This window comes from Ambystoma mexicanum, chromosome 7q, assembly GCF_040938575.1.
Source record: "Ambystoma mexicanum isolate Mex_15411 chromosome 7q, UKY_AmexF1_1, whole genome shotgun sequence".
Lineage (NCBI taxonomy): Eukaryota > Metazoa > Chordata > Amphibia > Caudata > Ambystomatidae > Ambystoma > Ambystoma mexicanum.
In genome coordinates this window covers 757,211,344-757,223,747 of record NC_090941.1, presented here as the reverse complement: position 1 = coordinate 757,223,747, position 12,404 = coordinate 757,211,344, and positions in this window count along the sequence as shown.

Sequence of the window (12,404 nt, the reverse complement as noted above, 5' to 3'; positions counted from 1 at the left end):
CCTATATCGGTACCATCCATTGATATTTTTCAGAAAATGGTCACCAGAGATCTGGAACGCATTAGCTATAAAACTCCACCCTATAAGAATATGAAACCCCACGAGATGCAAACCATCAGAAACCTCTACTGTGATAAAAATATAACCATCCGTCCAGCAGATAAAGGGGGAGCCCTGGTGATCATGAATACCTCTGACTATGATGCAGAATGCAACCGGCAATTACAAGATCTAACAGTTTATGCACCCCTTGACCATGATCCTACAGCCTCAATCAAACAGAACTTGGAAACTATACTAGACAGGGCAATGGAACTGGATTGGATAAATGAACACACTCGTAAATTTCTGAACAACAAGCATCCCAGGATACCCAATTTTTACACTTTACCTAAGATTCACAAGGATCAGGCCAAACCACCAGGGAGACCAATTGTTGCAGGCATGGACAGCATCAATCAGCCATTGGGTAAATATATCGACTTTTTTCTTCAGCCACTCATACAAAAAACTTCTACTTACATCAGAGACACAACACACTTCTTGCAGAAACTTAATAGCTCGATTTTCCAATGCGAACATTTGATGTTTACCATTGATGTTAAGAGCCTATATACATCCATACCGCATGATCTAGGCATTGAATCTGTTGAATGGCTCTTACTGGAAACACCCGAGGTCCGGGCTCAGAAAGAATTCATCATCGTTCTTCTTCAATTCATTGCAGAAAATTCATATTTTCAATATCAGAATACGTTTTTTCTTCAAACATCGGGTACATCGATGGGCGCCACCATTGCACCATCATATGCAAATTGTTTCATGTATAAATTTGAAACAGAACACATTTTGAAGAATCAAGAATGGAACAGCAATATTCACTTATGGTCACGGTACATCGATGACATTTTTGGAATCTGGACAGGAACCGAATCCACATTTAACGATTTCTTTGAATACCTCAATAGCATTGATCCGCGTATCCAGTTCACGAGTGAGATATCCAAAGACAGGATCACATTCCTTGATGTCTTAATAAAGAAGGGAAACAGCGGTTACAGCACAACTCTGTTCCGCAAAACCACTGATCGGAACAATTTGCTACACCGTCTCAGCTTTCACCAGCCCAGCCTCTTGAGAAATCTTCCATACAGTCAACTCTTGAGAGTCAAAAAGATTGTGAGTGACCCTGAAGAGTGCCTAGCCCAACAAATCGAAATGAAGGACAAATTCCTGGCACGGGGTTATAAGCAGGCAGAAGTACTTTTAGCATCTGAGAAAGTGAATGCCCTCAGTCGTGAGACCTTGTTGACCAATATCAACAAATCCAAAAGAGAACTTAAATCTCTGGTCTATGTTTCAAAATATTCGATTCAAAGCAATAAAATCAAGAATTCCATTAAAAAACACTGGGGTATTTTTAAGGATGATGTGAGAGTTCAGAAACTATTTGATCAAACACCAGTATTCGCCTATCAAAGAAGTAGGAATCTCCGTGATGAACTTGTTCATACTAGACCTCCTTTAAAAGAACCTAGCACTCAACGGACGGGCACATATCCCTGCCTACACTGTGCTAACTGCAACATGGTGATCAAAGGAAATGTTGTGTACCATCCCCGCACAGGCAACAAGATTCCTCTGAAGTCTTTCGGCACTTGTGACAGTGTGAACATAATATATGGAATTAAGTGCCCATGTGGTAAATATTATGTCGGCCAATCCACGAGAGCTGCTAAAATACGATGGAATGAGCACCGCTCGTGCATCCGGAATGCAAATCCTAATTCAGCAGTGGCCAGACATTGGAGTGAGAAGCGACATGGTTTGGCACAAATCAGGTTCCTGATTTTGGAAGTACTAACCAAGATTAATCCACATGAAGATATGAGTCTTCGCCTCAACCAGAGAGAAACCTTTTGGATTGACAAACTTGGGAGTTTGCATCCCAATGGTCTTAATGATGAGATTAACTATCATTGCTATCTTTAATGCTTCAACTTTCAGTCAATCTGTTACCATTGAAATGCATTTGTTTTGATGTGTCTCTTCATTCTTTAAACATGACATAGGTTCTAACACAACAAGTCAATAAGCATAGATACACATGGTTATCATTTTTGTTCTATTTGCTTGTTTCATTTTACAAATATTATGATTCGCCCCAAGCGGTCTGCTTCTCCTGGTCACTCGACTGGGACCCAAGGTGGTACCACCTGGCACCACCACCTGCGGATCGTTCGTATACATTGTTTATGCTGTCTGAATGTTCATTATTTTATACATCTATTAGTCTTGATACATTAGGTATAGCACTTGTAATGGACGCTTTTTTTCAGTTCTGTATAACATTTTTTGAATATGATGGAGTTTGATTACACTTGCCTTATATAGGTTATGTTTGACTCATAATGTAGATGTTTACATATGATGAGTATTTTTTCTATGTCTATGTTATGCACATTTTTATTTTTATTTTTCGTTTTTAATATTCATGCCTCAGCCCTTGCAGCCCCCGTAATGGTTTTTCTTGCACCTTTGTTGCCCCCAATGGCAGTATGCTGCCATTTGAATCACATTTCGCATCGCGCGGGTTCGCCCAGCGGGTTGCGGTCACGTGCCTATTTCACTTACCGTTTCCCTAGCAACGCTTTCAGTTAGCGATGCACCACGGCTCGCTGCGTCCACCGCTGACACTATTCTTTGAACTCAGGTAACCGCTTCGGTTGTGGCTTCTCACACTCCGTGTACCTACTCTTTTACAACCGCACCCACTGAAGTAGATTTCGCTTTTACAGATCGCACACTGGATTCCCTCCAGCATCCGATCGTGTTCTTTGCTAGAACATACGTTTGATACTGTTTCTTTCCAGTTTTAACGCGCCTGACTCCATTTTTTAAGCGAGGTAATTTTCTTCTACCTATGAGCCCATGACATTAATTGAATGATTGTAAACGCGAATCTACACTAATTTCTATTTACTTCATTTTCTCTGTTTTTACATATTACACCTTGACTCGAATTCTTCCATTGGGGTATGTAACCATTATTCTTCTATGCGCTTTATGATCATTATGCCACCATTACATATCATTATGTATTTCTTGCTTTATGTATATTGTATGCATTTTTGATGATGTTATTGTTTCCTAAAAGTACAGACTTGCCCTGATGAAGGAGCTTTATACTCCGAAATGCATTGGCATTTGAAGTCTACTAGCATAAAGTAACATGTCAGCTGCGTCCTCACTAAGATTTGATTAGTGATCATTCTTTTGATTTTTTTGATAAAAGAATATATATTACATAAACAAAGTCTTGGAACTTATTATTTTTTCTATGAACAATTCTCAAATTAAGAAGAACCAAACTAATGTTATTTGGAATTGTTTGTTCGAATATAATTACCCAGACTGGGTACAAACGGAGAGCGGTTGTGTGACTAGGTTTCTCATCTAGTCTATTGCCTCACTTGAGATTTCTTGAATGCCAGAAAATACAAATTGAACTGGTCCTTGTTGAGAATCAGTTTGTGTATGAACGCAAGCGCTCTTGAGTTTGGGAGCCGCCCTTGCTGTATTGTTCGTTTTAGGACTTGAAGTTGCTAAGTTGAAACAATTTTTAGGTGTTTGGGGACTCTTTTCTTTTGCAGTGATGAAGCCCTCGATGAAAATCAACTTTGTGTGCAACATAGCTAATAACGTAGTGTGGTCTCTCATTGTCTCATTGAGAGACTCGTACAGTTTACCAAATGGTGATAAACCAATTGTTATAGCCGACATTATCGTCGTTAGGTCTGTTTTTTTTGTAAAGGATTCATTCTGCCTTCCAGAATAATCAGGTTGGTTTCTGTTTGATGCCTCAAAGGAGGAGTCTTGAGGAACCCTCTGTTCCTGCTGGTGGTTCGTTTCTCGAGGCTCTCGTACGAAATGAGGAAGAGAAGATCTTCTTGCCGGTCTATGTGCACCGTAAAGCAGCCAATCTGCGTCTGCGGATATTCTAGGATGGTGGGACAATGAGGCTTTAGATTTAATAAAGACTTCTGGGTGGTCTGGCGTAAAAGTTATTTGATTGCGGAGGGAGGCGGAATCTAAGCTTTCACCAACTTTTTTTGATTCGTTGGGCCGTGGCGGGACGGTGACTTCAGCTCCCCGGTCCTTGTTTAAGGGCGATTGGAGTGGGTGGGTCGTAGTTGGAGACCCCAAAAAAGGGGGGTACAACCAACCCCTTCTCAGCATTCATCTCGCTTGGCGCAGACTCATTTGCGCATATTTCAGCTGAGTTTTCTTCTGTGATTTTAGGAGTCCTGCTGGATTTTAGGATTGGTGCAGTCTTTCTTGTTTTCACTACGGGTTGTACATCGATCAGGGCATCAAGTATCTCATCATCAGTGAGTTCCGTAAGCACATCGTGCTTTCTTTTCCCTTGTCTAGCGAAAAGTTCTTTTATGGAGTTGCAGATCCTGGTTTTGGGGGTAACATCCTCAAGCGCTCTTTGTTGTGTTTTATTCATTTGGCCAGTTTTTTTGGCATTTATTTGTCCTATGTTTTTTTTGGTGTAGTTTTTTGATGTTACTTGACTCTCCATTGGGTCTCTGGGAACTTGTCTTTTTCTTTGTCAGAAGCCCGAGTTTAGGGTCTTGGATGAATTCCAATTCCTCAGCTGAGTCCGGCGTTTTGTCCTCGGATTGGGCTGCAGTGCCGCTAGTCTCCTCCGGGGGAGCTAGTCTGTCCGGGCTGGCGCTGAACGCGCCTGCGCAAGGGCAGCCGTCCGGAGAATCACCCCTCGGGCGAATCGACCCAGAGGTACCACTGTCCCCGAGGCCGCCCGTGTGCACCTGTGCGCGGATCCCCACCGCCGGCTGGGGTGCCGCCACCCCACCACGGCATCGAGGCGGGTCCTCCGTCTCTGGCGCCGACCTTCCCGCCTGAGCCGCGTCGTGGGAAGAGGAACCCGCCAAACCCCGAAGAGCCGCCTGCTCAGTGCAAGCTTCCACGGTAAGTGGGAGGTCTTGTGTTATGCAGCAATTTGTTTGTTTGGGTTGTTTAGTTGGTTTTGCCTGTTGCTCTACGGCCTCTTCCTGGTTGAGCCTATGCACCTGTGGAGACTTTTCCCTCGCGGTCGGTCCTCCGACTGGCCGCACTGGGATGCCTACGACACTTGGCAAGGGCTGGGCTGGGTATTCGGGCTGAGTATTCGGAACCTTTCCCGCATATTCAGCACTTCCCGCGTTGTTCTCTTTAATCAGAGAGGCGGTTATGTGCTGCGTTGTGGCTAGAGCTTCGACCTCATGACTCACTCCTCGGGTTTTAGATTTTTGTTGATTCGTGACTTCCGTGAGGGGGATGTGAGTTTTAGCCACGCATGATTGGCCCTTTTTAGGTGATTTCTGAGTGGTCACTGCCGCTTTTTTCTGACGCTGAGACCCGGCTGATGTGATGGTTGGGCAGGTGCCCATCAAGGTGGTGTTTATAGGCAATAAAGCCTGAGTTCTGAGTTTGGCCGGGTGTTTTGAGGAAAATGGAGGACTTGAGGACAGTTGGAGTTTCCGTGAGCTTCTAAGGCGCATGTTTTCTTCTTCTTCTATGCCCTCGCTGGAAATATTTAAAGTGCCTGGTTGGTGGAAGTCAGAGGTTGTCGCCATGTCTCTGCCAGTCCTGGCAGGGACTGCAGAGACTGCAACTGACTCTGCTCTGACTCCGCGGCCGCTCCGCGGTGTATCTGGGTATTTGTATTCTTCTTCCTGTAGTAGACAGTGAGAACAGACTCGGAAAGTAGAGGAGCAAATGAAAAGTCTGACCTGCAGAGACTGCAACTGACTCTGCTCTGACTCCGCGGCCGCTCCGCGGTGTATCTGGGTATTTGTATTCTTCTTCCTGTAGTAGACAGTGAGAACAGACTCGGAAAGTAGAGGAGCAAATGAAAAGTCCGACCTGCAGAGACTGCAACTGACTCTGCTCTGACTCCTTGAATGCCTTGAATGACTGGGGGTGCACTGCACTACACTCTGGGCCAAGGGTAACTCTTGCATTCGAGAAGTCATCTAGCATATATGTTATATTGGGAGTTTGTAACACAGAAACAGTTTTTTTGCACCACATGTTGCATTTAGAGTATTTCTATGGAAACTGGTTTACATTCACTGTGTTGTCATTCCTGTGCGTACCTCTGCGCGGGACACAGGCGTCTGTGACGTCACCACCCGCAACGACATCCTAGTGTATACAGGTAAGGCAGCGGCCATGCACGTTGCACAGCGCTGCGACTCTAAGATCTTTTCTTGAGCATTCAGCAAATACTTTATATAAACAGACTGGATAATGAGATGATGGGATAACAAACACACCATTACATGGACGTTTAACTATATTTTACCTTTTTCCATCTGAGCACCCTGATGTGGACTTTATAGTCGAACGTGGCCATTAAACTCTAGTAAGTTACAAGGAAGACTCAGGTACCGTACCAATATTGATGGAAATATAATGTGAATAACAGGCATGTGGACACCTCTACTGTTCGCTTTTTTCTCTATAGTCATGCACTAAACCTTATGATATATGCAGGTAAAAGGGTTTATTATTGAAAACACATGCAGAAATGAAGAAAAATGGGCAATCTTGCATAGATAAACATCTGTTTTCTTTATATGTTATGTTTTGTGTTTATTTGACGTGTGGCAAAGTATCTTTCCAATGGTGTTTTGATCTACTTGCACACAAATTTGTTTATTGTTTTGCACAGCTTAATAGTGTTTAGCCCTGGGGACGATTACATTCGAAATGCATTGGCTATAGGACACTTTGGGCCTCATCACGAGTTGGGCAGTAATGCCGGCGGTATTACTGCCAGCGCTAATAGCCCTACTGCCAAACCCCCCAGCGCTATTAGTGCCGGATCATGGGATTGGCAGAACGGTTAGTGCCCATTCCCCTTTGGGCCCATTTGGGAATTCCTCATTCCCCATTGGGCCCAATGGGGAATTTTCGCGCTATTACTGCCGGTGGATTTCCCACCTGCGGTAATAGCGATGAAAATTGGCACATTTTTGGCAGATTTCCCCCCAGCTTACAGCTTGGGGGAAATCAGCCAAAGCCATGATTTGTCGGACCCTTAAATGCAGCGGTAATAGCGTTACCACCACATTTAAGGGTTACCGCCAAACTCATGATGAGGCCCTTTGTCTAAATTTCACACTGCCTTCTATGAAGAAATAAAAGGGCTGAGCCATAATTACAATGTTTATGGAAGACATTATTTCGATATAAGGAAGACTGCACTCTAACACACTGAAAATGTATATTAAGATTGATTCAGCCTGTGATCAGGGGATTTAGAGAGCACTTGGTTGGTTCAGGGGCAACCTTGAACCTTATATTTTATATCTGATCGCCTTGTGCCAATGGTTTTTTCTACCAAGTGACTCCTTGAATGTATTATATATGCTGTAAAATCACTACAAATTTGGAGATTATGATACTTTAACAACATTGTGGTGCCCACCCTTCACCAAACCTCGTTGAATATTTAGTCTGGTTCTGGAGTCCAAGTCGAGTATTTTGGGCAGGCGAGACTGTAGAAAACCTCTTGGATCATCTTTTTCTGCCCCTTCTAGAATTTCGTAGAGGCAGACATTATTTCTTTTGTTTACGGTTTTCACTGTCTTCACACCAGTTTTGTATCTCAGAGATTTCCCTCTTCATTGTTTTCATTTTGGGTGTGAGAGTTTCCAATTTCTCAACTCTTTTCTTGGTCTCTTGGGCTTTAAGATCCATTCTATCTAGTTTTTGTTTAATGGCATCTAACTTGACAGTGGTTGCCTTTTGAGTTCTGCCATTACTGTTTCGAGAAACTGGATCGCTCAGTGATTTGTGAAGTGACAAAGGGTCTGTTTTGGATCTCTTTAGATTAATGTTGAACGGTTCCTTTTTGAGAGGTTGCTTAACTTGTTTTCCTTGATTTTGTTGGCTCTGGTTGTGTATGTTTTGTAGGTCAGTATTAATAGAAGATGATGGATGCTGTGAAGAACTGTCAGTAGAGAATGAGTGATCATTTGATAGGCCTTCTTTAATTACAGCATCCATTTTAAGTATTTTACTTCATCACATGCTATTTCGTGTGATACCACAGAGACTGAATATTTCGAAACTTCTCTTTTAAATTATTTCAAATTATTTCAAATTCTGCACTTTGCTGTATTAATATTGTCCTGGAACTGTTAGGCGTATTAGGGAGAGCATTAAGAAATGGACCTAGATATAATTGAGGCTAGTGACAAAATTTCCACAATTACAAAACCATTCTTGTAATAGAAAAATATATTTAATATTGTCACATATCATTTTCAGGTTCTGGAATCAGAAAATATTTAAATTATTTGACATCGTATTCTCTTCTTTAAAACTTTCATTCATATACAACGTAAACAATGTTTTTACCTTTCAAAAGAAGTGGGACCTAAGTCGTCACACAGAAACATAAAACAATCCTGCCCGTATCAGTGTTATTTCTTCTGTATCTTAATACACATTTCGATGTTCACAGAGTAGTTATAATTCCTCTCTCTTGGATCTACATATGTTTAGGTCGATCTTGGACCCCACTGCGTCCGCTATTAATCCGACCTTCTTCAGGTTCTGGGAACCACTCGTCAGGGTTCCAAACATAACAGGAAAAGAGATGTCTTCTGTGATAATTCTCTACAAATAAATAAAACAACGTATTAGAATCTATCCTCATTATTTTATTCGACACAATTCACTAGGGTGTATCTCTCTTTACTGATGATACCCATCCACACTCACCTCTAACCACGATGGTGTCAGGGCTAGTGTCGATGCTGGAAATTAATCTTCCAGGTCTCTGTATTCCATCACATAAACCTGGAAATATACAACAACGAGGATAAATGTATATCCCATCCTCATATCTTGACTTTACATATATATCTGCCAACAGATTTGCTACCAACATATTTTACACTTACATGTGTCTTCAATTGGTCTCAGGCACGTGAATGGCCTCACCCAATGGGGCAATATTGAATCAAATTCTTATTGGTGGTACACCCTCTTCTGTCACTACCTAAAAGCATAAGGGGTGGCATCAATCAGTATACTGTCACTGTTAGCCCTACAATTACAGAACAAGAACATCACCATTGATTAACCAACCTACTCACCCTCTCTATGTATCTTAAAGGGTAGTAGGGTAATCGCAGTATCGCCTTCCACTGTCTCTAGATGTGCTGCAACAATTTGCAAAAATGACCTTATTATAGAACAGCAGATATTCCAAATACTCTCCATATTAATAGAATCTCGGTGGTCATGGCATCCATGCTGGTAAGTGCATGATCCAATTCACTAACGGTGTTTTTGTGTAGTCACATTGCCACCTGAATACTCATTTTAAACACATACCCCTATATGGTGCATACGTGTCCGCATATGTGTGTAATGATATGCGGTGGTGCCCATATGCTACCCCTTCTGCTCCTTTCTGTGGAGCTTGCCTATCTGATACATAAATGTATGTATGGCCTAATTTGCACCTCGTCCCTTCTGTGTCTGTTGTGACCCCAAGGCAACCACCTACTGGGTATTGCACACGTCCACCTTTACTCCTGTGCCATGCATCATCAGAGTATAGTGATCCCCCATGGACGTATCTATTATCCAGGGGACGCTTACTTTTCAAAGGATTGTAAAGTCACTGCAGCGATTCGAGTTCGCTTCCGAGTGCCCTGTCCGTAGCCCGTTGGAAACAGCTAATATTACTACGATGCGACAATGTAATAGACATAGACAGGGGACTATTGGATTAGCTGCAGTTCTGTGTCTAAACATAAACAAATGACTGCTCCATCCTACCGTTGTTAGGCATAAACAATGGACTAATGGGATGTATACGCCTGTGTCCACAAAGCTATATAATAGCCACATGATAAATCAAGGAGGGGGGAAGGGATTTATTTAGGGAACTACAGAGTCAGTCACCATGAGTGGGTAAGCGGCATCAAGCCCACCATCAACAATTACAGCTGAAGTTGCCATACTGCAATTCTGTGTCTGAACACAAACAAAGGACTGCTCCATTGCACCGTTGCTAGGCATAAACAATGGACCACTGGGGTGTGTACGTGTGTGTCCACAAGGCTATACAATAGCCACATGATAAATCCAGGAGGGGCAGAGGGGTTTATTTAGGGAACCACTAAAGAGTCAGTAACCATGCGTGGGTAAGAGGTGTCAAGTACACATAGTACCGGGTATTCACCATCAATAATTACCTCTGTAGCTGCCATACCGGGAATCACATGTCCACCAAGACAATGCTGCCTAGCTTAAAAGCATTTGTCTATTGGAAGTCACAATAATGGAGACCCAATAGTGTGATGTAGCAAAGTGCATAAATAAGCACTTATGCCAGGGACTGGATAGTCATAAGGGCAGAGAATCCTAGACCCCCACCAACAGACAGTATATGTCAGTATTCAATTGTGTATCAATTTGTTCCATTCAATGGAAAGATTCAAACCCTGCTTCACAGAGTTGAGGGTATAGATCCATTTCTGTTCTGCCCGGTGGAGTATCATTGACATATCCCCTCCTCTCATTGGTAGTTTAAACGTTTGTAACACAAACCACCTGATGTCTTTGTCAGTGTGACCTTTAAGATGAAAGTGTTCCACAAGGAGTTTGTCAGCAATGTTGTTGTGAATACACGAGCGATGCTCGGATATACGTTGGCCTATCCGGCGATTTGTTTTACCCACATAGATTTTATTGCAGAGACACATAATTATATATAGCCAATTTTTTGTCAGGCAATTGGTGTGCCCCATCATTTTCCATTTTGTTTCATCCCATTCAAATGTTTTTCTTGTCTCTGTAAATTGACATGCCACACAGTTGCCGCACTTATAGTGGCCAATCGTAGGTTCCTGACCCCACTTATTCCTCACAGTTTGTTCTGGTGTGTTAACTTTACTGTATGTGTGGACCAACTTTTGTCTCAGATTTGCACTTCGTTTGACGGCAAATAATGTTTGCCTTCCTGTTTTACCAGATGCCAATTTTTGTTGATGCTTTTTTTTCAGTAAGTTACTAATCGTTGAAAAAGTAGACACACATACTAGCCTATCGTTATCTGGTTTGATCTTAGGTGTCAGGCAAATTTCTTGTTGCGTATTAGCTGCCCTTTTACATTGTTGTTTCACCAGCCTCTTAGGATACCCTCTATCAATTAGTCTTGGTTTGAGGGTATTTGCATGGTGTTTGAAATCTATGTTTGAACTACGATTTCTCAGAATCCGCAAGAATTGCCCATGTGGCAGATTTTGTTGCAGGCCAGTGGGGTGGAAGCTTGAGAAATGTAAAAGACTGTCCTTATCAGTCTTTTTGCGAAACAGGGTCGTTTCTAACCATGAGTCATTCTTTTTAATCAAAAGGTCCAGAAAACTGACCTGTTGCTGGTCTCTCTCCATAGTGAATTTAATATTGGGGTCACAGGTGTTGAGCCATTCAAAGAAATTAGTCAATGATTCATCAGACCCTCTCCAAATGAGAAAGACATTGTCGATAAATCGTTTCCAGACTATTAACTTTCCATTTAGCTCTTGTTTATTCAGGCCATTGTCAGGGCCTGATATGAACATTTTCTCAAAGTTTCCCATGTATAAATTGGCGACATCCGGAGCTAATGTGGCCCCCATAATCAGACCCCTGAGTTGTTTATACAGTTGGCTCTTGTATAGAAAAAAAGTTTTAACTCATTTCCAATCTTGCGCACTCCTGAATGAAACTTGTAGGGGGTATGTGTGGTGTATCTCTTGTATTAAGTATCACGCCTAATGTTTCTAAACATTCCCTCTGGGGGATTGACGTGTAAAGAGATTCATCATCCATAGTTACTAGGATGTGTCGGTTCTCAATCACTAAGTCTTTAAATTATGTTAATCGTGCTAGTAGTATCTTTAATAAAGGCTGGCTTTCTGATCACAAATGGTTTCAGAAAAAATTCTGAATAAATCGACAGAGGTTCCAATAGAGAGTCGATAGCCGACACTATAGGCCTCCCTGGTGGGCATAGTGGGTTCTTATGCATTTTGAGCAAAACGTAAAACGCTGCTCTCTTTGGATGACTTTTGCATAGGAATGCCTGCTCCTCTTTACATATCCATTCCTGTTCGACTGCATGTTTCATAAGATTGGAAATTTCCATTTGAAGTCTTTCAGTGGGATCATGGTCCAATTTTTTATATGAATTCTCATCCTCTAATAATCTGAGACATTCCTCCTCATATTTGATGGTATCCATTAGGACGATGCATCTGCCTTTATCGGCTGGTTTGATGGTTAAAGCATCATTGCCACATAGATTCTTCAGGCTCTCTCTCTCC